The 22,937-nt window shown below is 36.4% G+C and overlaps 1 protein-coding gene across 1 annotated transcript in view; it reads right to left on the minus strand.

The window, feature by feature from the left end:
* Nucleotides 1–22,937, minus strand: part of EYS (EGF-like photoreceptor maintenance factor) — an 827,426-nt gene that overhangs the window by 786,385 nt on the left and 18,104 nt on the right. The window lies entirely within an intron of this gene.

Below are 22,937 nucleotides of genomic sequence, written 5' to 3' on the forward strand. Positions count from 1 at the left end.
ACTTTCAAAGGATTTAAATTATCAGCAAAATGAACAGAGTAATTCTTAAAGCTTTCTGAAAGCTTTGAAAAGCTTTTGAAATAGTGACTTTTTGTCATAATTCACAGGTTGTGATTATCTCCTTGTAAGATAAATTTACATTTGTCTGTTTAATAGTCTGTATATCATGGATGAGTCTATGATATGCAGAGCAGATTTTCCTTTAAAAGAAGATAGACATTATTTTACTGAAAAGTTAGTGGTAGTATTGATTCTATGCACTGGTTTCCCTGGTGTCCCTCCCAGAGTTAGTGATGTTGTTTGTAAAACTAACTTTGTTGCTAATTCCCTAAAGTAAGTAAATGAGTCTTACTCAGTTTGAAATGTGTATAGTTATCATCTTTGAATATCGTATCTTTGAAGAGATATTCAAAGTAATATATAACTGCACATATTTTCGTGTTTTCTAGTGTTTAAATTTCACTCACTATGGTATGGACACATGGTATGATGGTGTGTTGGCTTTGTTTACTGGGCCTCTGGTTTTCTGTTCTCTTTCTCATTATCCTGTTTCCGTTTGGGCCGAATCAGGCCCAGACGGCTGCCTGGAAGGAGGCCAGAGGTGAGGGCCGCAAGGCCCACAAGACTCATACCTCCCTTCTCTGTCCCCGGCTTCTGCTTCTTCACTTTTTTCTTCTTTTTTTTAAAATTTTTTTAAATTATTATTATTTTTTTTCCCTTCTTAAATACATTATCACAGAGGTGTTATCACTGAACATTCTGTCACCAATTGGCTTGGCCCTGGCCAGTGGCAGGTCCACTCTGTACCTGGCCAAGTCCACCAAAGGGGAAACATCTAGTAGCTTCTTGCAGAAGCTGCCAGTGTAGCCCCACACCCTGCCCCCTGCAACCAAAACCAAGACAGATATCAATAAGTAGTCAGCTGCTTTCAAGACATGTTGTGCCAAGCCATTGACTTCCATATCCTGAAAAAAATAAAATGATAATAATACAGTCTGTAAGTCCTGCTATGGTCCTTTGTATTTTAATTAATTATGAAAAATCTAATCACCACTGTATTCATACAATATTTAATTGATTGCCTGCCACAGAGATTTTCTTCATTCAAACATGCTTATTAAATATTTTTAGAAAGCTCTTCTCTTACCTTCTTGCATGTGGATGCTAGAGATATTTGCTTTGTTTCTACTGATTCAAGTCAAGCAATGGAAGACCAGAACTAAGATCACAGTGAATGAAGGGTACACTATGTTACCAGAAAACAGCCTCATATCTGAACTCAAACATTAGTCATCTAGTGACCAAATTGCTTGAATGTTGCCTCTGGGTAGGTATGGATCTGAAGGCATTCTGAAGTATGGAGAAGGAGAAATTTGAAGTTGAGCTACTCCTTAGAGTGGGAAGACGAGTCAAGTGAGGGCTGCTCTCTGAAAAGTATTAAAATACCAAACAGCAGATCTTTGATGGAATGACAAAGTTTGAATTACTTTGAGAAGACTGCCAGCAGCACAGAGACTCTAAATTTTCACCTACTTTCAGGACCATACTCCACTTTAATGCATGGGCTATGTTTTCTCAATAAAGCCACCAAAACTACAAGAAGCCTTAATTTATCTGCATGTAAATGTAAAAGCCTTACTATGTGTATTCAGTACTAAGTCTACAAGTGTTCAATGTATTTACTTTTGGAACTCTATTCGGCAAAAGTATAGATTCTGTATTTACATATTTACTAAGCAAGAGAGAATAAGGACAAGATGTGACTGAATATGACTTTGTTGTCTAGAGGTTAGGGAACTTACATAGCAACTATGAAATGCATAATATGCTTAGGATTTGTATCCCTTTCACAGACAAGGATGAGGGTCCTGTCCTGGTGTCCAAAGTCCAGAATGAGACTTATATCTCTCTCCCTCTGGTCTAATGAATTCCAGGGAAAATGAAAGAATTTCAAAACGTCACTGGAAAAACATTCTTACTTTATGCAAACTATAGGTTACTCCTAATGACATAGACTTGGCATGTGTTTTTCTTCTGGGATTATTTCTAATTTGAAAAGTGTTTCTAAATGCTGTTATTCACACTTGGTTTAAGATTGTTTTACCACTGCTATACAGTGTAAGGGCCGGGACATAAGGAAGTCTATAGTCCAACCACCTAGTCAAAGCAAGATAAACTAGGAGGTCAGACCAGGTTAGTCAGGACTTTATTTAGTCTAGTCTTCTAAAACACCAGGGATGGAGACTGTATAATCTTTCTGGGCAACCTGTTCCAGTCATCGACTGCCTGCATAGTGAAAAAGATTTTCCTGACATCCAGTTTGACCAGTGACCCCCTCAACTTATGCCTGTTGTACCTCATTCTCCCACCATGCATTACTGCGGGAAGCCTGACTCCATCTTCTCAAGAACCTACCTTGTACATGTAGATGGCTGATATTAGGTCCTGCCATAGGATCAGATCTTGAGTCAGGACCCTATGATGTTAGATTTCAGACATAAAACTGCAAGAAATCCTGAGAATCTTAAAAGTGTAATTTGGAAATGGTAATGGTAAATTGTATCAAAATTGTATCAAATTGTATCAGTGAATAATAAACTAATTTGTCTCTTCTAGGAAAATTATTTTACATTACTTTAGTTAATATCTTGTACTAAAACAAATATTTGGAGATTTTAAACATCCTATACTTTCTCTGAACAAAACTGTGCAATGAATTCTAGCATTCTTTCTCCATCAGTGGTAATTAATTATTAGCCTGGGGAGAAAGATTAGTATACTGAATAGTGGTGTTATCAATCCTGTGACCTTGTGTCTGGAAATATTTCCTAGAGCACAAACTTATAGTGGCATGTCATTATGGAAGAAGCTTAACTTTAATTCTTTTAGGAAGTTTGCATTTCTAATGGAGCGAGTTCCAAATGAAAAAGTTAGGTACTTGTTAGATCATTTTTTCTACTATGTATAAAATGACTGTATAAGTTAGTATATGTTAAATCTTAAAAAATCATGTGACTGAACAGCATAAACAAATGCTGTCTGCTTTAACTTTTCCTGTCTACTGCACTATGGATTAGAAGAAAGTAGCTGGAGAGAAGGGGTGAAATCACTCTTGTGTCCAACTGAAGCTGCAGAAATCCAAGCAGAGCTGTGAGCAACAGGCTGAGCAACATGAGACCAAAGCGAAGGACTTGCAAGAAGGAAAGAAAATAGATAGGGAGCTAAAACACTATGGTAAAGAGCAAAGAGACATTTTTCGTATGGTCCCAGGAAGTAAAGTGTAGAAATTGTTTCAACCCAGAGAACTGGATTGACAAAAAAGCGGGGGAATTGATAGCAGAATTAGGGGAAAAGACACAACAAAGGCATTTTTATTTTGTCTTTATCATAATGTCTCTCTTTAAAAGTTAATTGTTCTCATTATGTTTTTATAAAACATAGCTTTAGCAATTCAAAGGCCTTCTGTATTAAAGATAAAGTGCTGGCATATTCAAATCAAAACTTTATCTGTGTCAGGTTTGTGTCACAGTTCCTAACTTTATTCTTCTCAATCCACAGTGGAAAAAAAGGTAGTATATTCTAGTATGGTAGAGTATTATTAAAATACACACACAGTAGTGTACTTATTTGTATTTCTGTTCTAGCACAAATTAGCTAGAAAAGAAGATTTTTGGATGGTCTACTAACAAAATGTACTAATTATCCTATTCTCGACTAGGAGGGTCTGAAAAATCTTTAAACAAAGTAAAATTAAATGAAGACAAAAGAAAAATACTGATAGCACTAGGAAATGGACATATCTTCACAAATACTTTGCTTATAGCTGCTTAACTGATTTTAAAACTACTTGAGTTTCAGAGGGAACAAAACCAAATGCAATCTCAATTAATTAATTCAAGAGTGAGAGCACTTCGGTCTTATTCAGTATACAGTGTTATCTGTCCAGACAGCTCCATTCAGTCTGCTACGCTATTTTTTAATGTATGAATTCTTAGAAACTAAATCTGAACTGTAAACATTAGTTAAATTATTTATTGAATTATTTAAGTGTTACACACTAATATAATTGTTTCTGATGCTGGATGACTAGAGCTATCATAGTTCTTGAAGATGGAACCAAAAAGCAAGAAAATGTCTACTGTCTTGTCTCATTTGTTGTTTAAAAAACAATGTTACCTTTCTGCTGGTGTTTACGCTGAGGCTGAAATGGGGAATCAATGGGAAATCAACTGGGATATCAAATGGGAAAGCTAGGATTGATTTAACTAGATCAAGAACTAGAGGAAGTGACAAAATGGAATAGGGGACACAGGTTAATACGGTGGAGATTTTGACTGGAGAAAAATCGCTTCTGCTTACCTGTGATATGAATTTGGTAGAAACTTAGAGCTACTTATTATGGACAAAATAATATAGACAAAAGGAAACACATCATATGATCCAATAATTTACTGTTAGTTCAATTGTTTTTTTAAGTGTCTGATAGTCCATACTCTCAATATAGAAACACCTAAAAGCCCTAAAATATCTATAGAATAAAATTTACTAATATTCCTTTTCTCTGGAGTTACGTTTAACCTTCCAGTGTCTCTCTGGTGTACAAGGTTTACAGTTTCTGTGTTTCTCAATAAGAAGGCAGTAGATGTTCAAGCCTTAGCTATGAGTCTTATGGGCATCTTATAGAATCATAGAATAGTTTGGGTTAGAAGGAACCTTTAAAGGTCATCTAGTCCAAACCCCCTGCAAGAAGCAGGGATATCTTCAACTAGATCAGGCTGTCATCATCAGGTTGATGAAAGTATGATGTTCATGGAAGGGGCTCCTTCCTCTGTCTCAAGTCTAGGTTTTTTTGGGGTGTGTGTTTTTTGAGGTTTTTTTTTTTTTTACTGTATTTTCTAATCACAGACCACTTCCTTCTCCTGGGCTGCAAACTGAAGCCTTGGCCCCCAGCCCCACTAGCTGCATGTATAAAAAGGGTTACTGTTTGTCTGGCACTAACTGCAGGATGTGGGATGGGTAGTGTCCCCTGCTTTTCTGAGGGGCCAGCCCCAGAACTGTAGGTAGAGCAAGGGAGGCAGCAATCACAGCATCCCCAAACAAGTGTCAAACTCACAAAACCCGGCTCAGGCCAAGATGAGACTGAGCACCTGCACTGCTAGGTCAGCACACAGCCTGAAGGCTTCTACTCTTAACAGCAAAAATCACATATTCAGTGCACTACACAGCATTACACTCTCTCACAGGTGCAAGGTACTGCCAGCCAGCTAATCAGTAGCATGTTTACTCTCTAACTGTCAAAGAAAATCGCAATCTGGTATGTATTTACTGAAGGACTTATGATACCCACTTTGGAAAGCACTTCAGATTATGCATCAATCTATTTCTTTGCTATCCAAATCTGTATCTTGTTGATTTTACTCATTTTGCTATGGAAAAATGTTCTGCTGTCATTTTATTCAGAACACTGATTTACAAGATAAAAAGTAAAGCACTTTGTAAAGTTTCATTCATCCTCAAAGCCCACCTAACTCAAGAAGCCAAAAAGTTGGGGTTTTTAATCCTTTCCCTTAATTCTGCCATATTTTCAAATTTTGTCTTCTGTTCTCCCTTCATATTCTTGATTTTCACTCACTTATAAACATATCATGCTTCTTTTTTTTTTTTTTTTTTTGTACTGATTTTGCCTGGGATAGAGTTAATTTTCTTCATAGTAGCTCATATAAGGCTATGTTTTGGGTTTGTGCTGAAAACAGTGTTGATAATACATCGGTATTTTAGCTATTGCTGAGGAGTGCTCACACAGTGTCAAGGCTTTTTCTGCTTCTCACAACGCCCTGCCAGCAAGTAGGCTGAGAGTGTATGAGAAGTTGAGAGGGGACACAGCTGGAATAGCTGACCCCAACTGACCAAAGGGATCTCTTATACCACATAAAATTATACTCAATAAGAAGATTTGTGGGGAAGAAGGAGGAAGTAGGAGGATGTTTGGGTTTAGATTGTTTGTCTTCCCAAGTAATTGCAATGCCTGCGTGCCAATGAGAAGTACTGAATAAATTCCTTGTTTTGCTTTGCTTGTGTGCATGGCTTTTGCTTTCCCTGTTAAACTGTCTTTTATCTCAACCCATTATTTTTCTCACTTTTACTCTTCCAATTCTCTCCCCTATCCCGCTGGTGAGGAGGATGAAGCGAGTTGCTGTGGCAGGCTTAGTTGCCCACTGGCATTAACCCACAACAACCATTTGGAGAACTATGTAGAACTATTCTCCAATGTGACTGAAAACTTACTTCTCATATTCCTTTTTCATCTTTCCATAAAGTATTGTTTCCAGTAGAAGTTGTATTGTTCAAGTTTCCCCAAGTTTTCTTTGTTTTGAAATAACTTTAGAATGTGTCAGTACCTTCTTTTGGGTAATTTGACCTCAAGAACAAATCACATGCTCAGGTCTTCAAGGAAATTGAGTTTTTAAAATACTATAATTTACAGTTTTACTTTTATTTGGTTTTGTTTGGTTTGATTTGGTTTGGTTTGCTTTGTTGTTTTCCTACCATTTTTGTTCCAATTTTGGTGTAGCTGTTTTTTGCTTGGTTTAAATCTTGATTTCCTTCAGATTTCCTCAAAGAAATTGAAAGTCATCTGGATGGATAAAGTTATGAGATAAGCTGAAGGAGATAGTAATGAGTTGGGATTTTTTAGATTTATCCTTAGAATTGACCTAGCAATCAAAGTATGCAAAAAGTAGGCAAAAATTATAAAGTATGGACTTTATACAAAGTACATAGGCATGTATTTAAATTCTGTTTTATTCAGTGACATATAAATATACCGGAACAGGTCATCAAAACAGCCACCACTTTGAGCTGGATATCTTCTTTACAGTGAGTTCCTAAATAACACCTGAAAGGTTTTTTAATTAAAAGAAGAAAAGGCCAGATTTTATTAGTGTATGAGCTAAAACAATTAGGTTTTTAAACAAAAGAAAATCAAAGTGATCCAGCCACCTAGAATAAAAGGTATTCATACATAGTTTTTTCCTCCTCTAAAGTTTCCCTGCAGATTTGTTCTTGTTTCTGGGCTTGGTTTCTTGGCTAAATACACAGTCATCCTAGTCCCGATGAAGTTCTTTCCAACGTCACTGACTCCTGGCTGTCTGATCCTTACTCCTCTGCAGCAGTCTTCTACATAAGCTGCAGTGTGTTTTCTCTCTGCCTTTTTCTTCTGTTTGCTACACTGTCGTGTGGAGGTTTCTCCCCTAAGTCTGCTCTGTTTTTCACTAGGGAAGAAACAACCTTCTTTCGTCTTTTCCTTTTTTTTTAAAGGGACATCATATATCAACTGAGACTGACAACCATGATTTTTTCAGTTACCTACATTTTTTAAGTGCTCTGATGGATGGATGCCATTATTGCATACTGCTCATTTTATTTTAAAATGATGCTACTGGTGTCTAGCTCTGACTCATTTATAGTCCTCTCTCTTCTACCTGATCTGTGATTGTGCAGCCTTATATTCTCCTTAATTTACTGTCTTATCACACAGTATCATTAAATACTTTGAATATTCCTACAAAAATTATGAAGGTGCTGCTGATCTTGAGTCATGATACATGTTTACTATTACTACTATTACTATTAATTAGCATATGGAAGATGTTTTTTAAAAGGATTTTATCTTAATCTCTCTAAATCTCTTATGCCTCTAAGAAATATGTGTGTGTATTTGTGTCCTGAGTTTGCTTTTAAGACATCCCTTTAAGGAAAGCTGTAAAAGGGCTATAGTTATTGACACAGTGCAACAACTAAGTATATACAGTGCTACAAGCTATTTACGCTGTCAGAGGCATGTAATTGTGATTGGAGGCTTATACTTATGAATATTTACTATACCGTGATATTTCTGAGTGTTTTGGACTAGTTAGATAAAATTTTGAAACATCTCTTCTGATGGGAACCCATAGTGTATGATTTGGTTTGTGGGCTCTGGGTTCAATGCACAAAAGCTATAGTAGCTTTTGTGATATTATGGTCAGTGTGCTGGAAAGTTTTGAAGGGATTTGCATTCCCAGAACACTGGCTTATTAAATTTATAAATCACTGAGAGTCAAAATTAAAACAAGAACTGAATTGTTTGTAATATACCAAAACTCCCAGAATCCAACTCCCTCTCCCTGAAGAGTGATAAAAGATCTCTTCTGTTAATGGTTTGTTTAGAATTAGAAAAATTATTTTCTGAAAGTAAGCTAAATAATCAATCAACAATCATTCTCTGCACTGTAATGAACTTTCTGCCTATTTTCCAGGGAAGACCACCAATGTGTAGAATGGATTCCAAAAGAACCATGTGTTAAAAGTAATTTGCAAACTATTCAAACTTCTTTATTTGGAGCTCTTGAACAGAACTACTGTACATAAATGAAATGTATAGCCATGAATTTAGAGACCAATAATTTGTCCACATAGTAACGGACAAAATACAAAAATTCTAAATTGAAATGGCATGGCAAAAGACCTGCATATATTACATTCTTTAATTATAAAGTGCTTCTTTAACACCTTGCATTTCTAGAAATAATAAATAGAATTGCTTTCATTCAAATTTACTTACAGGAAATGCTAGTCTCTCCAATTGTATGTGCAATTCACTTTTTTAACACATAAACTTGAATCAGGCTGCCATTCTTTGGAAACAATGTAAATTTTTTTTCTTGAAATGAAAGACTGCCTGATACATATATAAAAAAAGAGGCTTTGCTTTCTAATGACACTATCCTGTATTTTCTTGACCTTGATTCATTACTGTGTGGACAAAGTTAAAGTCAAGATAGTGCTGAAAGGTGTGCTATCTGTTAACTTCAGAGTGATTAATGACAAGACAAGATACCAGGTATCTCAGAGTTGAGAACCCATTAACTTGGGAGAAAGCTGAAAAGCCAGAGGGAAGAAATAAGTCATAGTAACAACAGGAGACAAAGAAGCAATGCAGTTCTCTTGATTGATATGCTCCTGTAGCCATGCTTAGTGTCAAAAGGAATTTCAACTTACTCCTTGTGTACACTCTGGCTTTACATTCCAACAAACTACCACAGGTTGACCAGTAAGCACTACGGGCTTAAGTAAGAGAAATATAACAGATGCCAGCAGCAAACTAAAGAAATGATTCTCTAGAGTGAGTTCACAAAAAAAAAAAAACAATAAGAAAATTTCAATTGTAGGAAAACTAATGGCAGTAAATTTTTTCACCATTAACATAGTTTAAGGATAGGAATTGAACTGTATTGAATAGACTTGCATGTGTACAATGTATGTTAAATCAATAAAACTTGCACAGATTTTTTTTTTCAGACTCTAGACTATTCAATCCACTTAATGCACTGCCAGAATAAAACTATTGCAAGTGTACCTTCTGTAAGGATATCCATTGAACAAAAGGAAAATATTTAGAATGAGTAAGTCTCAACAGCAAACATATACAATTTGCTTTACATTTCAAACTTCTCTGTGTTTGTAGTGATTTCCATCATTTAAAAACCTCAAATAGCATCGAATTATTCCTCAAATAGCACATAATTTCTCTACAAGGATGAACTTAATGTATGATTTCTTGTGAAATATGCATCCACACAAGCATCTGTATTGTACAACAGTTTAACACAGTATATTAAGGCTTTCTGTATTTTGAATAAAATTGGTTTCAGCAATAGTTCTGATTATGTTTTCTTTTTATAGAGCGATAGCAACAAAAACCCCTACTGATCTAAGCAAAGCATTCTTCAGTTGTCAAGTGTTGATAAAATGGTGTCTGCTAAGTGATCTTCTACAAAATTAATTGAGTAGAGAGTACCTGCTGGTTTTAAAGGCCAATAATAACAGTAAGAAACTGTGAAACTGTAGGTTTTTGTACTGAACACTTATTAAGCTCTTTATTCCTGCAGTGAAATAGATTTCTTTTGGACAAATCAAATGATGAGTGTACGCCTACATTCTGTATCAACATACAGTAATGGAACATCTCAAGGTACAGTGGTCAGATCTTTCATGGGCAACTCAGAGAAGTGACAAATCTAATCATGGAAAACTGTGGACAGGTAAAGGAAGCAAGGCTGCAGCCTAGAGTTCATGAAAGCTTCAGTGCTGATGGCAGGACTTTGGCAATTAAGTTCTCTCTCTATCCAAAAGTGCGATAAAATACCCTCTAAACAGCTGCCATCTAATCATCAAGGCATCCACACTCTGTAGGCATCATGATTTCAGTATTCTTTATTTGTTTAATGCAGATGTCATATTTAGGCTTGAGCTACTGCAGTTTCATGTGCTCTCTGCCTCTCTTCAGTGGTGTAACTAAGATAACAGAACTAAATTACATTTATTCACTCCTAATTGAAATAACATACCCCAAGGATATCAGCTTATCTGGTTTTTTTGACACTCTAATGCTACTGTACGCACGTCCAGTGAAGATCCAAGAATTAGGAGCCTCTCTAAATTCTCCCAAAAGTTAAACAAGCTATACACGATTACAGAAACTATTGCATATCAGTCAGAAAGAATTCACTCCACATCATGAGAAGCAACAGTTATGGGCAATCATAGTTAATTTTAATAAAACTGATCTATACCCACTAACTGTGGAGGAGACCATATTACTTTCACAAAAAGTTGTGAATACTTGTATGTTTGGTTCACAAAATTTCATCTTGTGTTTAAAACACAAATATTCAGAAAATATCTTTATGTAGAAATACAATTACATTGATCTAATACTACTGGTAGACATACGAGATCACTGTACTCAGGAAAGTTTTAAAAAGATTTAATGATTAGTAAATTAATATAATTAAATCAAGTTGTTTTTTTTTTTTTGTAAATTATGCGATCATAAAGTACAAAAATGCATTTAAAAATAGATACAGAAATAGATGCGGTTTGGCAGCTTTTTTGCACGAAACTAAATATAAGGTTAAGCTGTTTGTTCTTTCAGCCAATAAAGCCATGTTTATCTTGAAACTGGAATTCAGTCCATTCAAAACATTTTTTTTTTTCAATTCTAAATGTGCATTCACTTACAGAATGCTGTTTGACTTGAGGTTTTCAATTTTTTTTTTAAATGATCACTGAAATAAATCTGTAAAATCATGTTGGTCACACTGAAAAATGTGATTGATACAAATGAGAGTTTATAATCACAAATTATTAAAATGTGTTGGGGACAGTTTTTTACTGTGGAATATGGATTTCAGAATATTTCAGAAAAGTAGGATGCAATCCTATGAAACGTGCAGAATCCTGCAATTAGATAAGAATACTCATCTATGCAATAACTGCCTAAATAACAGTATTTAGAAAAGAGATTCATGCTTTCAGAGAACCGCAATAAAAATGTGAATCAGTGTTTCCTGCTGTTGCAAAAAGAAATTACATGTATAAATAGAAATATTTTCTAGATAAATAAAAGTATTTTCTGTAACATCTGAAATGTTTTCTCCTCTACTTTTTTCTTTAGGGATAGTTTCTAATTTGAGGTCATAGAATTATAGAATAGTTCAGCTTAGAAGGGACCTTTAAGTGTCATCTAGTCCACCCTCCCTGCAAGGAGCAGGAACATCTTCAGTTAGATCAGGTTGCTTAGAGCCCCATCGAATTTAAACTTGAATATTTCCAGAGATGGACATCTACCACCTCTCTGGGCAACCTGTTCCAGTGTTGAAAGTATTGAAAGGCCACAATAAGATGTCCCGGGAGCCTCCTTTTCTCCATGCTGAACAACCACAACTCTCCCAACCCTTCCTTGAACAGGAGTTGTTCCACCTCTCTGATCATCTTTGTGGCCCTCCTCTGGACCAACTCCAACAGATACTAGGTGCCTGCTGGATTTTGCATAGAAATTAAGGCAACAGTGATACTTTGTGAAGTCCTAAAGTCTCAGAAACTGCCGTTATCCCTTTGTGGCAATGTTCAAAGGAGTTCTAAGCAATGGCCATATATGACAGGTTTGAAATAACCCAAATTTGTAGAGATTTCTGCAATTTAAACTATCAAACATGAGAAAATTATACAAACTGACCATATTCAGACAATTTGCACTTTGCCACCGACTTTTTTTTCAATTAGCTGTATCAGTAGATAATCAACAGCTACAGACAGGAAAACTCAAATGGCATTATGCAATTTTTTCTTGTTATGATCATATAATTTGAAGATGTTTTCTAAAGCAATATTGCACTATTCCTTTTATTCTTGACTATACTAACCCCTGCAGTGTAGAAAAACAGAAAAAGTGATAGGCAGATGTCATAGTTGGAACTCTGAAATGCTCTGCCAGGAAATCTCAACTGGAAGACTTTGAAGATGCTTGGGTGGCAAACCAGAGGAAGAAAAAGAAAAATACATGATTATTAACAAATGAATTCTCTGCCTAAGGAACTGGTAGGCCAGCTGTTGGTGTTACAAAGAGCCAGCTGGTCATTTTGCTACTACTAAGGCAATACACTCACTATGATGAAATGACATAGGAGGTCAGAAAATTATTTTTACAATGCCATGAAGTTGGTAGCTCGAAATGACAAACCCCTGACTTCCTCTTTAAAGAAAGGACCTAGATAAGCATAGTTTTAGAGAAAAAAAATAAAAATAGTATCCTACTGAGTTTCAGGTGGTCATCATTAGTACTTCAAGAAGCTGAGAAGCAAAAATTCTAGATTCATACATAGTCTAAGCATAGCAATTTGCTGGTTATGTCACTGTGAGGCAATTTAGAATTAGCAGATGTCAGAATTACCTATGTATGATGCAGTTTGTTTGGCAGATGATCAATCTGTGGGGTGCTATATGTTACAAGATGCCTGACGATTGCAATTTAAATACCAGTTTTAACACATTAAAGAGTTCAGATTCAATTACTGAGAACAGCAGAGAAGAAGAAATTAGTGAAAGTAATTCTTAATGCTGTTTAGGTTTTTAAAAGATCAAATGGAAAATGTCAAACAATCAAGCTATTTGCAAGCACCTGGAAGACAATAAAGATAGCATACAATACCAAACATATAAAAGACAAGATGGAGTTGTAAACTACAAATCTTGTCAAACCAGTCTAGGTTTATGAACGACAACAAGTCTTATAACACTATTTATATTAAATTTAATAGTGTATTTGACATTGCTTTCTATAAATACTTGAAGAAAACATAATATATTTCTATCTCACTGAGATTACTGTCTCAGTTTAAAAAAAAAAACAGTGGAAAAAAAGAAAACGAATCATTATGGAAAGTCCTGCTTAAAGAATAAGATGGATCAAAACTTTAATGAGCATGATTTACAAGACAATTTGAATGAACTTGAGCTCAGCTTAAGGAAAAAAAAAAGGCTCAGGGATAACATGAAAGAAATTTTCAAGTACAAGAAAGATTTCAAGATTTATTTTTTAAGAAAATCCTATAACATTTCAAATGACCAAAATCGTGTAACCCTTTCCATGGACAGGGTCAGCATGCACACTTCTTGGAGGATTGTTCAATACTGTGCAATTCAGGGTTACCAGAATCTACAGCGATATAAGATCATCTATATTATTTTCTCTTTCTTTATTTTTTTAGCCTTCATAATTTTAAAATATAATTTAGCACAATATTTTACAGAATCTGAGTGTTTTTCTTACTGGGGTCATGATAGACCAGCACCTCCTAGAAAAAAAAAACCTTTGTGATGGGAAGTGCTAAAAAAAAGGACAAGAGGAACACTGACTAGGAATTATATGGTAGTTATCTTGTGGCAACCTAAAAAAAATAAAATATTTTTTCTTATTTCTTTTTTTTCTTACAAGTATAGCTGACCCTGTACTGAAGAAGAGGGATGGAGTAGATTACAATAGGATGAACTTGTTATATTTCTTTGATTCTTGTCCGTCAGGATGCAAGTCAGGCAGCATGCACTAACTCAGAGGAGGTTCTTTGCATTGTCAAGGGCAAATGTGAGATGTGTTGTCCTTTTTAATAAAATAATTTAATCAGAACACTGTTAAAGCGTAAATATGGCAGAAAGCTTAAATAAAATGTAAAAACTTGCAAACAAGAAAGCTACTTACAATAAATGAAAGTTTTAAAATCCCAATGAAGAAAAGTATAAATGTCAACAAAATGCAAAATGGTATCACATCAAACACCATAATGGCTTTAAATTATATATGTTCCTACAATGGTGCTATTGCACAACATTTCAATGGAGATGATCAAATTCTGTCAACTGATGGAAGGGAAATCCTGAATCACTGGAGCAAAGTGAACAATTCAACACCATTAAATCATTCATCTATCATTTCTGACAAAATGCTAAATGAAACTTAAGCTATCCATCAAGAAGCAGATAATAGTAGTACCAGATATGCAGATATGCTTAAAACTACTGAACAGCTTCAATAGAGCCATTCAACAGAAACTGATGGTGTTCCCACCAAAATACAGAAATATAGGAGACACTAGTGAGTCAGAAATACTATGCTTTTGACAATGTTCATATAAAAAAAATATTTTTTTTTCACATGAAAAAGTAATGTGCATCCCTACAAAGAGAAACATGACCTCTCAGGCATGATAATAACCATATTGATTCTCGCAGTGATAAAAATATTATAAGGAGAACTATGTTTAACAGTGTTGATGCTAATAAACTTTTAGCAAATCTATTAAGTTTCTGATTGTACTAGTTTTGGCTGGGATAGAGTTAATTTTCTTTATTGTATCTTGTACCATGCTGTGTTTTGGATCTGTGCTGAAAACAATGCTGATAATACAGGGATGTTTTAGTTATTCCTGGGTGGTGCTTACACAGCATCAAGGACTTTTCTGCTTCTCACAATGTCTCACCAGCAAGGAGGCTGCGTATACACAAGAAAGTGGGAGGGGACAGCTGACCCAAACTGTTGAAAAGAGTGTCTCATACCATATGATGTCATACTCAGCAACAAAAAGCTGGAGGAAAAAGGAAGGGGGCATGTTCAGAGTGGTGTTTGTCTTCAAAGTGACTATTACATGACTATTATGCATGACGGACCTGTGCTTTCCTGAATACGGCTGCACACCTGCCTGTCGGTGGGAAGGAGTGAATAAATTCTTTATTTACTATGCTTGCATGTGTGGCTTTGGCTTCACCTATTTATAGAATCATAGAACAGTTTGGGTTGGAAGGGACCTTCAAAGGTAATCTTGTCCAACACCGCTGCAAGGAGCAGAGACTTCTTCAACTAGATCAGGTTGTGCAGAGCCCCATCCAACTTGGACTTGAATGTTTCCAGGGATGAGGCATCTACCATCTCTCTGGGCAACACGTTGCAGTGTTTCACCACCCTCATTGTAAAAGCATTTTTCTTTATTTCCAGCCTGAATCTACTTCCCTCTATTTTAAAACCATTACCCCTCATCCTATCACAACAGATGCTGCTAAAGAGTTTCTCCCCATCTTTCTTAAAAGTCTCCTTCAGGTACTAGAAGACAGCTGTAAGGTCTCCCCAGAGCCTTCTCTTCTCCAGGCTGAACAGCCTCAACTCTCTCAACCTGTCCTCATAGCAGAGGTGCTCCAGCCCTCTGATCATCTTCGTGGCCCTCCTCTGGACTTGCTCCAACAAGTTTATGTCCTTCTTATGTTGGGGGCTCCAGAGGTGGATGCAGTATTCCAGGTGGGGTCTCATGAGAGCAGAGCAGAAATGGAGAATCACCTCCCTCAACCTACTGGCCATGTTTCTTTTGATGTAGCCCCGGATGCAGTTGGCTTTCTGTGCTGCCAGCACACATTGCCAGCTCATGTGGATCTTCTTGTCCACCACTACCCTCAAGTCCTTCTCCTCACGTCTGCTCTCCATCCATTCTCCACCCAGCCTGTATTTGTGCCTGGGATCACCCTGACCTGTGTGCAGGACCTTGCACTTGGCCTGGTTGAACTTCATGAGGTTTGCACAGGCCCACCTCTCCAGCCTGTCCAGGACCCTCTGGATGGCATCCCTTCCCTCCAGAGTGTCGGCTGCACCACACAGCTTGGCATTGTTGGCAAACTTGCTGGGGGTGCACTCTATTCCACTGTCCATGATGTCAACAAAGATGTTAAACATGTCTAGTCCCAATACTGACCCCTGAGGAACACCACTGGTAACTGGTCTCCACTTGTTCATTGAGTTGTTGACCACCACTCTCTCAGTGCCGCCATCCAGCCAATTCCTTATCCACCGAATGGTCCATCTGTCAAATCCATGTCTCTCCAGTTTAGAGACAAGGATGTCATGCAGTACAGTGTAAAATGCTTTGCACAAGTCGAGGTAGATGACATCAGTTGCTCATGTCCACCGATGTTGTAACCCCATCATGGAAGACCACCCAATTGGTCCGGCACAATTTGTCACCAATACCTCCTTATTTTCCATGTGTCTTAGCATGGTTTATTTAACCGTCTTTAGCTCAATCCATGAGTTTTCTTACTTTTACTTTTCTGATTCTCTCCCTTATGCCATCAGTGGGGAATAAGAGAGAAGTACTGTGGTCCTTGACTGCCTGCTAGGGTTAAACCATGACACTGATCAAAATGATATGATTTGTACAATAAGGGAAATTTATAAAAATGTTTTGTAGTCAACCAAAAAACTTCACTAGTATCAGCTACCAGTTTCTCTGAAGGCTTTAGGAAAAGTTTCATTATTCAGACAAGTTTTCAAATATATTTTCTTTTATTTCACAATGGGTGAGGGCACAAGTCCTTGTTTCGAGTGGACTGCTTGGGTCTTTCAGTGATGAAAAAGTTACAATGCAATAGGCTTTTTCTGTAGTACAACCTGTCAGTTGTACTTAGTTGGCATAAAGGAATTTGTATTTTTCTCTCTCATGAGAGAGATTTTGTGCTAAATCAAAATTTATATAATTACTGTATTGTAGGCTGTTCTTTGACAACGATTATGCAAATATTAGGATGTATGCCATATATCATCAAGTCTTTTGACCAGAAGAACAAGCAGTTAAGCCTGCATATCAACATAAAGGAAATCAAGGTCCTCATCCAGCTTCACAACACTGAAAAGCCAAAAGATGCTGAAAAGTCAGTTAGATCTGTGTATTGCCACTGAATAACTGAAAAATCTGTGGGACAATCTAGCTAGGTTGACAATCTAACTGATAAAATGTACATGGATTACAATATAGATGAATTCAAGTTCTGTTTTGGGACATTAAAAACTCATCTCTCTATTAAAAACACTAAAAAATTATTTTGAATGAACGCGTGCTCTATTCATTTTTCAAAACCAGTTTTCTATAACATGTAGAAGTTAAGAAAATTGCAATCATCAGAATAAACATCTCAGTGTGTTCCATATGAGCCTGTATGAATGATTTTGCTGATATAAAGTGACAGAATATAGTTTTGAATATTGAGATCATCAGCACAGCTGTAGGCTGCTTTAAGCACAAATATGCTGTTCCAGGCATCTGTATGTCAGATAACATATTGTTCAAACCTATTTTCACTGGCCAGATAATATATACACCAATGGCTGGAAAGAAGGCTGATGAAATATTACACAGACACGCTCAAGATAAACCTCTAGTGGAGTGGTGGCAATACCACCACAATGTGGAAAGCTAAAGGCTAACTGTAATTTGCTGAGTCAGAGAACCTATATTGATATTGCCAAGGCCTTCAAGCAAAAGTAATTCAAACCACATGGACAAAAGACACCATTCAAAGTGAGTGCAGTGAAGAGTACAAAATATTTCAATGGCATTTATCATACTAATTGTCTACAAAATAGTACCATAAATTACTATGGCTACAAATCACGATGGCTACAAAAATGAAAGGAATTTCTCATGAAGAAGCCACAAAACTGAACCTTCCCATATTGAATTAGCATTGGCTCTGTAAAGACATTCCTGGAAAACGCATCTGTCTAAAGAAACACAGAAAACACTTTGAGATTTAGGATATTTCAATGGAAGCCTGGCACTGCAGAGCTCGGGGGAGGGGGAGAGTAGGGAAGAAACAGGCTTATTTTAGTCAGAACGAATAAAATATACAGGCGTTATGGTGGTGAAATGTAGACCAAACTATCTAATTTTTTGTGGAACAAAGTGTTTGTGGACTGATCCTATTTTTATTTTAAATATATATATATATATATTTAATTCTTCTGGAATAGCCTGGTGATATATATGCTGCAGTCAAAGTAGCTAAGCAAATACAACGACTATCATTTCCACCTGGATGTTGATGATGCGACTTAAAGTTGGGATGTAAGTCTGACCTACTATGTGAAGAAAGCCACCACAAGATTAATTTGTCGGAATGAAGCCAAGTGAAATAACACATGTTCATGTTAAGAAAATATTTACCTTGTTATCGTCTGTGCTGCTGGTATGTTATTTTCTTTGGTGTACAGTAGACAACAGGTAGTTTGATGTAAAGGCCTTTAGAAAGATAACTAACCTCATTACAGCCTATGGATATGATACAGACTCTCTTCTGTCAGGAAATACTGACTTATTTATTCTACTACTGAGTACAAGTCAGCAGTGACACCATTGCCTTTTACTTCTTATGGTTACCATAGCAACTAGATTATCATGCTACCCTTCTCTTACTATTCATTTCTTCCTTTTATATTTTACTAAGGATCTTTATTTATTTCGAGCTTCCTTAATCAAGATTAATAAACTTAAATAATCTTTAGTTTATTCTACAACATCAATAAGTTTTTAGATAATCCTTTGTGTCTTCCACAGCAGTCTATTATGGTTTTCTTGAGTTGTATAATCCAGTCTTCTCTTCTAGTATTTCTTTCTCCCCAATCACTTTAACTGCCCTTTCAGACTTCCTTTTTCCAATTAGTATTCATTGAGGACTCATATGAGAAAGATACTGAGTAAGCTGAATTGATAATATTACATGGTATTAACAGGAGCACGTTATACTGAAAATGTAATGCTACTGGTGGCACAAATTTCCATTTGAGGTCCTAAACTAAATAAAAAATTGAGCCAAAATGAGTAGTTCTTTTCTAGTTGTTTAGCTGCTACAAATGCAGGCAACTAACAACCTTCTGTTGATAAATACAGGTTAGGGTTTCTTCATGGGAATACATAAACTAAAAGGACTTCTTGGATTGTGGAGTCCCATGCCCTCTTGAAAGCACTATGTATCATATTCACTTTTATAACAATGAACAAGCTACATTTTGGGAGAGATGGTCAACAGAATACACGATGGTCAGCTGGAATGCATGGAGCTCTACTTGGGTATGGATGATGAGCTGAGTGAGAGCTTATGGGTGAGGGTGAAAGAGTAGAGTGGTACAGGTGACTATAGTGTATGTCTGCGAGAGGCTGCCTGACCATGAAGAACAAGTGGATGGTGCCTTCTCCAGACAGCTAGAAGCAGTCTCACATTCCCAGGACCTTGTCCTTATGGGGAACTTTAACCAGTCTGATATCTGCTGGAAGAACAACATAGTAGGGCATAAGCAATCCAAGAGATTCTTGGGGTGCATTAATGACAACTTCCTGACATAGAGGTGCTAATGAGGAGAGGTGCTCTGGTGAACCTCATACTCACAAAAAAAGATAAATTCATTGGGGATTTGAAGGCTGAAGGCAGGGTTGGCTGCAGTATACATGAAATTATGTAGTTCAGGATCATGAGAGGAGAGAGGAAGGAAAAAAACAGGATCAAAACACTGGACTTGAGGAGAGCAGACTCTGCCCTCTTTAAGGCTCTGCTTGGAAGAGACACATTGGATAAAGCCCTGGAGGGAAGAAAGGCCCAGAAAAGCTAGTTACTATTCAAGTATCACTTCTTCCACATTCAATAGTAGTCCATCCCAATCAGCCAAAAGTCAGGAAAAAATGCCAGGAGACCTGCATGGATGAACAATGAGCTCCTGGCAAAATTCAAACATAAAAAGAAGGATACTGAGGGTGGAAGCAGGGACAGCTAACCGGGGAGGAATACAGACACACTGTCTGACCACACAGAGACACAGTTAGGAAAGTCAAGGCCCAAATGTAATTGAATCTGGCCAGGGATGTCAAAGGCAACAAGAAGGGCTTCTATAAGTACATAGGTAACAAAAGGAAGAGTAGGGAAAATGTGGACCCATTACTCAATGAGATGGAGGACTTGATGACACTGGACATGGAAAAGTTTTCATAGAAGAATCCTGGGGTCCTGGTGAGCCAAGCTGAACATGCATCAGCAATGTTACTTTTGCCAAAAACGCTAATGTTATCCTGGGCTACATTCAGAGGAGTGTTGCCAGAAGGCTGAGGGAAGTTATCCTCCCTCTTTACTTAGCACTGGTACTAAGTCCACCCTTGGAGTACTGTGTCCAATTCTGAGTTCCGCAGTACAAGAGAGACATGGACATACTGGAGAGAGTCCAGTAAAGGGCCACTAAAATGATTAACAGTTTGGAGCATCTCTCCTATGAGGAATAACTGAGGAAGCTGAGCCTAGAGAAGAGAAAGCTCAGAGGGATTTCATCAATGTCTAAAAAGATCTGAAGGGAGGATGCAAAGAACACAGAGTTGTCCAGTGCACCTAGTGACAGGACCAGAGGCAAAGGGCACAAATTGAAACACAGGAGGTTCTGCCTAAATGTCAGGAAAAAATTTTACACTGTGAGGGTAACTGAGCACTGGCAGAAGTTGCCCAGAGAAGTGGAGTCTCCATCCTTGGAGATATTAAAAATCCATCTGAACATAGTCCTGGGAAATTTGCTCTAGGTATCTCTGCTTGAGCAGGGAGTTTGGACCTGATGACCTCCAGAGCTCGCTTTCAACATAAACCATTCCGTGAATCATTTTACAAATAGTCAGGGTGTTTGTTTCACAAGCTAGATTTTTATTCTACAGTATATTCACAGTAACACAATTACAGAAGTCTTTCAAACTCCACTTAGAAAATAAAATATTTTATTTCTTTTCACATCACATTTTTCTGGACTACCAAAAAAAAAGTTCACACAGTCTTGTCTTCACTCCTTTGCACTTTACTTGCACAACTTCGTTTTTCTTGCATGAGGATAAATGGAACTTACCAGAATATATGCCAACTGAGTTTCCTACTTCATTACTGTACTTTGTAAGGTGTGAATACCTCCATATGTCAGTCAAAAATACTTTGAGTAAAATTTCACACGATCACAATTGCCTTTTTTTTTTTTTGTGATGGTACTGTATTGGTAGCTCTGTGTGGGTTTCTTTGAGATCAGTCAAAATACATAGTTTTTTTTTTCTCCATCTATTGAGAGTTTACAGTTTTAACAGATTTTTTTTTTTCTTCACTCAATTCTTTTATTACTCCAGTCTTCAAGGCCACCCAAATCTTCCCATAAGGCTTTTCTAATTCTCCTTTTTATTGACAGAGTGTCCTAATTGGTATTTTTAGCAAACTTCATTATCACAGTTTTAGCTTCTGTACTCAAGTCATTAATGGGTTGTTAAGTCACTGCTGATCATCTCTCATGCATATTTGCACACTTCACTTCCTTAAGAAACAGTTTTTGTAAGTTTACTATTCTTTCTACATGGTTGTCTGATACAGATTTGCAAACCAAAATGCTTTTGAATGTTTACAGATTATTATGTTATTTAATTACTATATCTTTTTCACCAGATGTTTGCAATATTAAGTAGAGGGAGATTATACATTTACCTATGAGAAGCTGCAGTAAAATCATTGCGGATATAAAACAGTCAGCAAAGTGACACTAACTTTCATGAACAGGTAAGCAGTGAGATACTATGACTTCTATTGTTGTGCATAATTTTTTTTTCCTATTGTAGTTGTTATTAATAAATTTCCCTTTTCATGAAATCTGATTGTGGTTAATCAGTCACTTTCTGTTGATATGTCCTACATATTGTACTAGGATACATTAATGCTATACATACTATGTAAGTCATTTATGTACACAAAATTCCACTGTGGTTGCAGTTATCCAGTAAATAAGCAGGGATTTATGTATGCCACCTGAGCTGTCTTCTTGTTTCCTATAGTGTTCTGGTGAGTGACTTCAGAGCTTTGGCCACAAGTTCTAGTTTCCTTGAATTTGGCTGACATATTATTTCAGTTGTGAAGTCTTTGGAAAAGAGATACTTTTGTTTGCACAATACTTAGTACAACAAGGACTAGAATTACAGCTAGAATTAATGTAAGGTACTGAAATGTAAAAAATAAATAAATAAATGAGGGGAAAAATATATACAATATTTTCTATTTTTAAAATTTCATGGCATTCTACTTTATTCTCTTTCTTTTTCCCTCCTCTGTATGGAGGAGGAAATAACTTATTCCACAAGCCATTTCTTCCTCCTCATAAGCCATTATTATCACAGTATTGTGAAATAGTAACATCTGACTTTTATTTTTCTAGTAAACCATAGGTTTGATTTCAAACTACTATTCTTTTAAAAAAAATGTGATTTGCTTAATGTTGAGAATTTTAAACAGTCTGCTGTTCAAAGTGGCAGTATCTTTATTGACTGTGTCACTTTTATTATTTCATACCATATTTGTCCTCTTTCTAGAATTACTATTATTTTTAACATTTGCCTTGTCAGAGTTTGTGAGACTTTAGTATGCTGTCTGTACTTAAGTTTTCAGATCACCTTGTGCTTTTTTCTCTTAGTAAGTGCAATTTATAACTCTGTAAGTAAAATGGCAGCACAGGCAGAACTAAAAAGAAATATTACATCTCTATGTTTTCATCAATATTAACCCAATACATTGCAATGTATGCTTTGTCTTCACCAATCCAACTGTGATTGCTAAATATGAATAATGACAGTGAAACCATGAGCAATCTTTGTTTGTTGTATTATCTACCTATCTGTCTATTCATCCATCACCCCAGTATCCAACCACTTCCATAAAAATGAATAGTGATATATTTTGTGGACCTAATGGAGCCT

This window comes from Chlamydotis macqueenii, chromosome 3 (assembly GCF_036417535.1).
Source record: "Chlamydotis macqueenii isolate bChlMac1 chromosome 3, bChlMac1.mat, whole genome shotgun sequence".
NCBI classification, from domain to species: Eukaryota; Metazoa; Chordata; class Aves; order Otidiformes; family Otididae; genus Chlamydotis; species Chlamydotis macqueenii.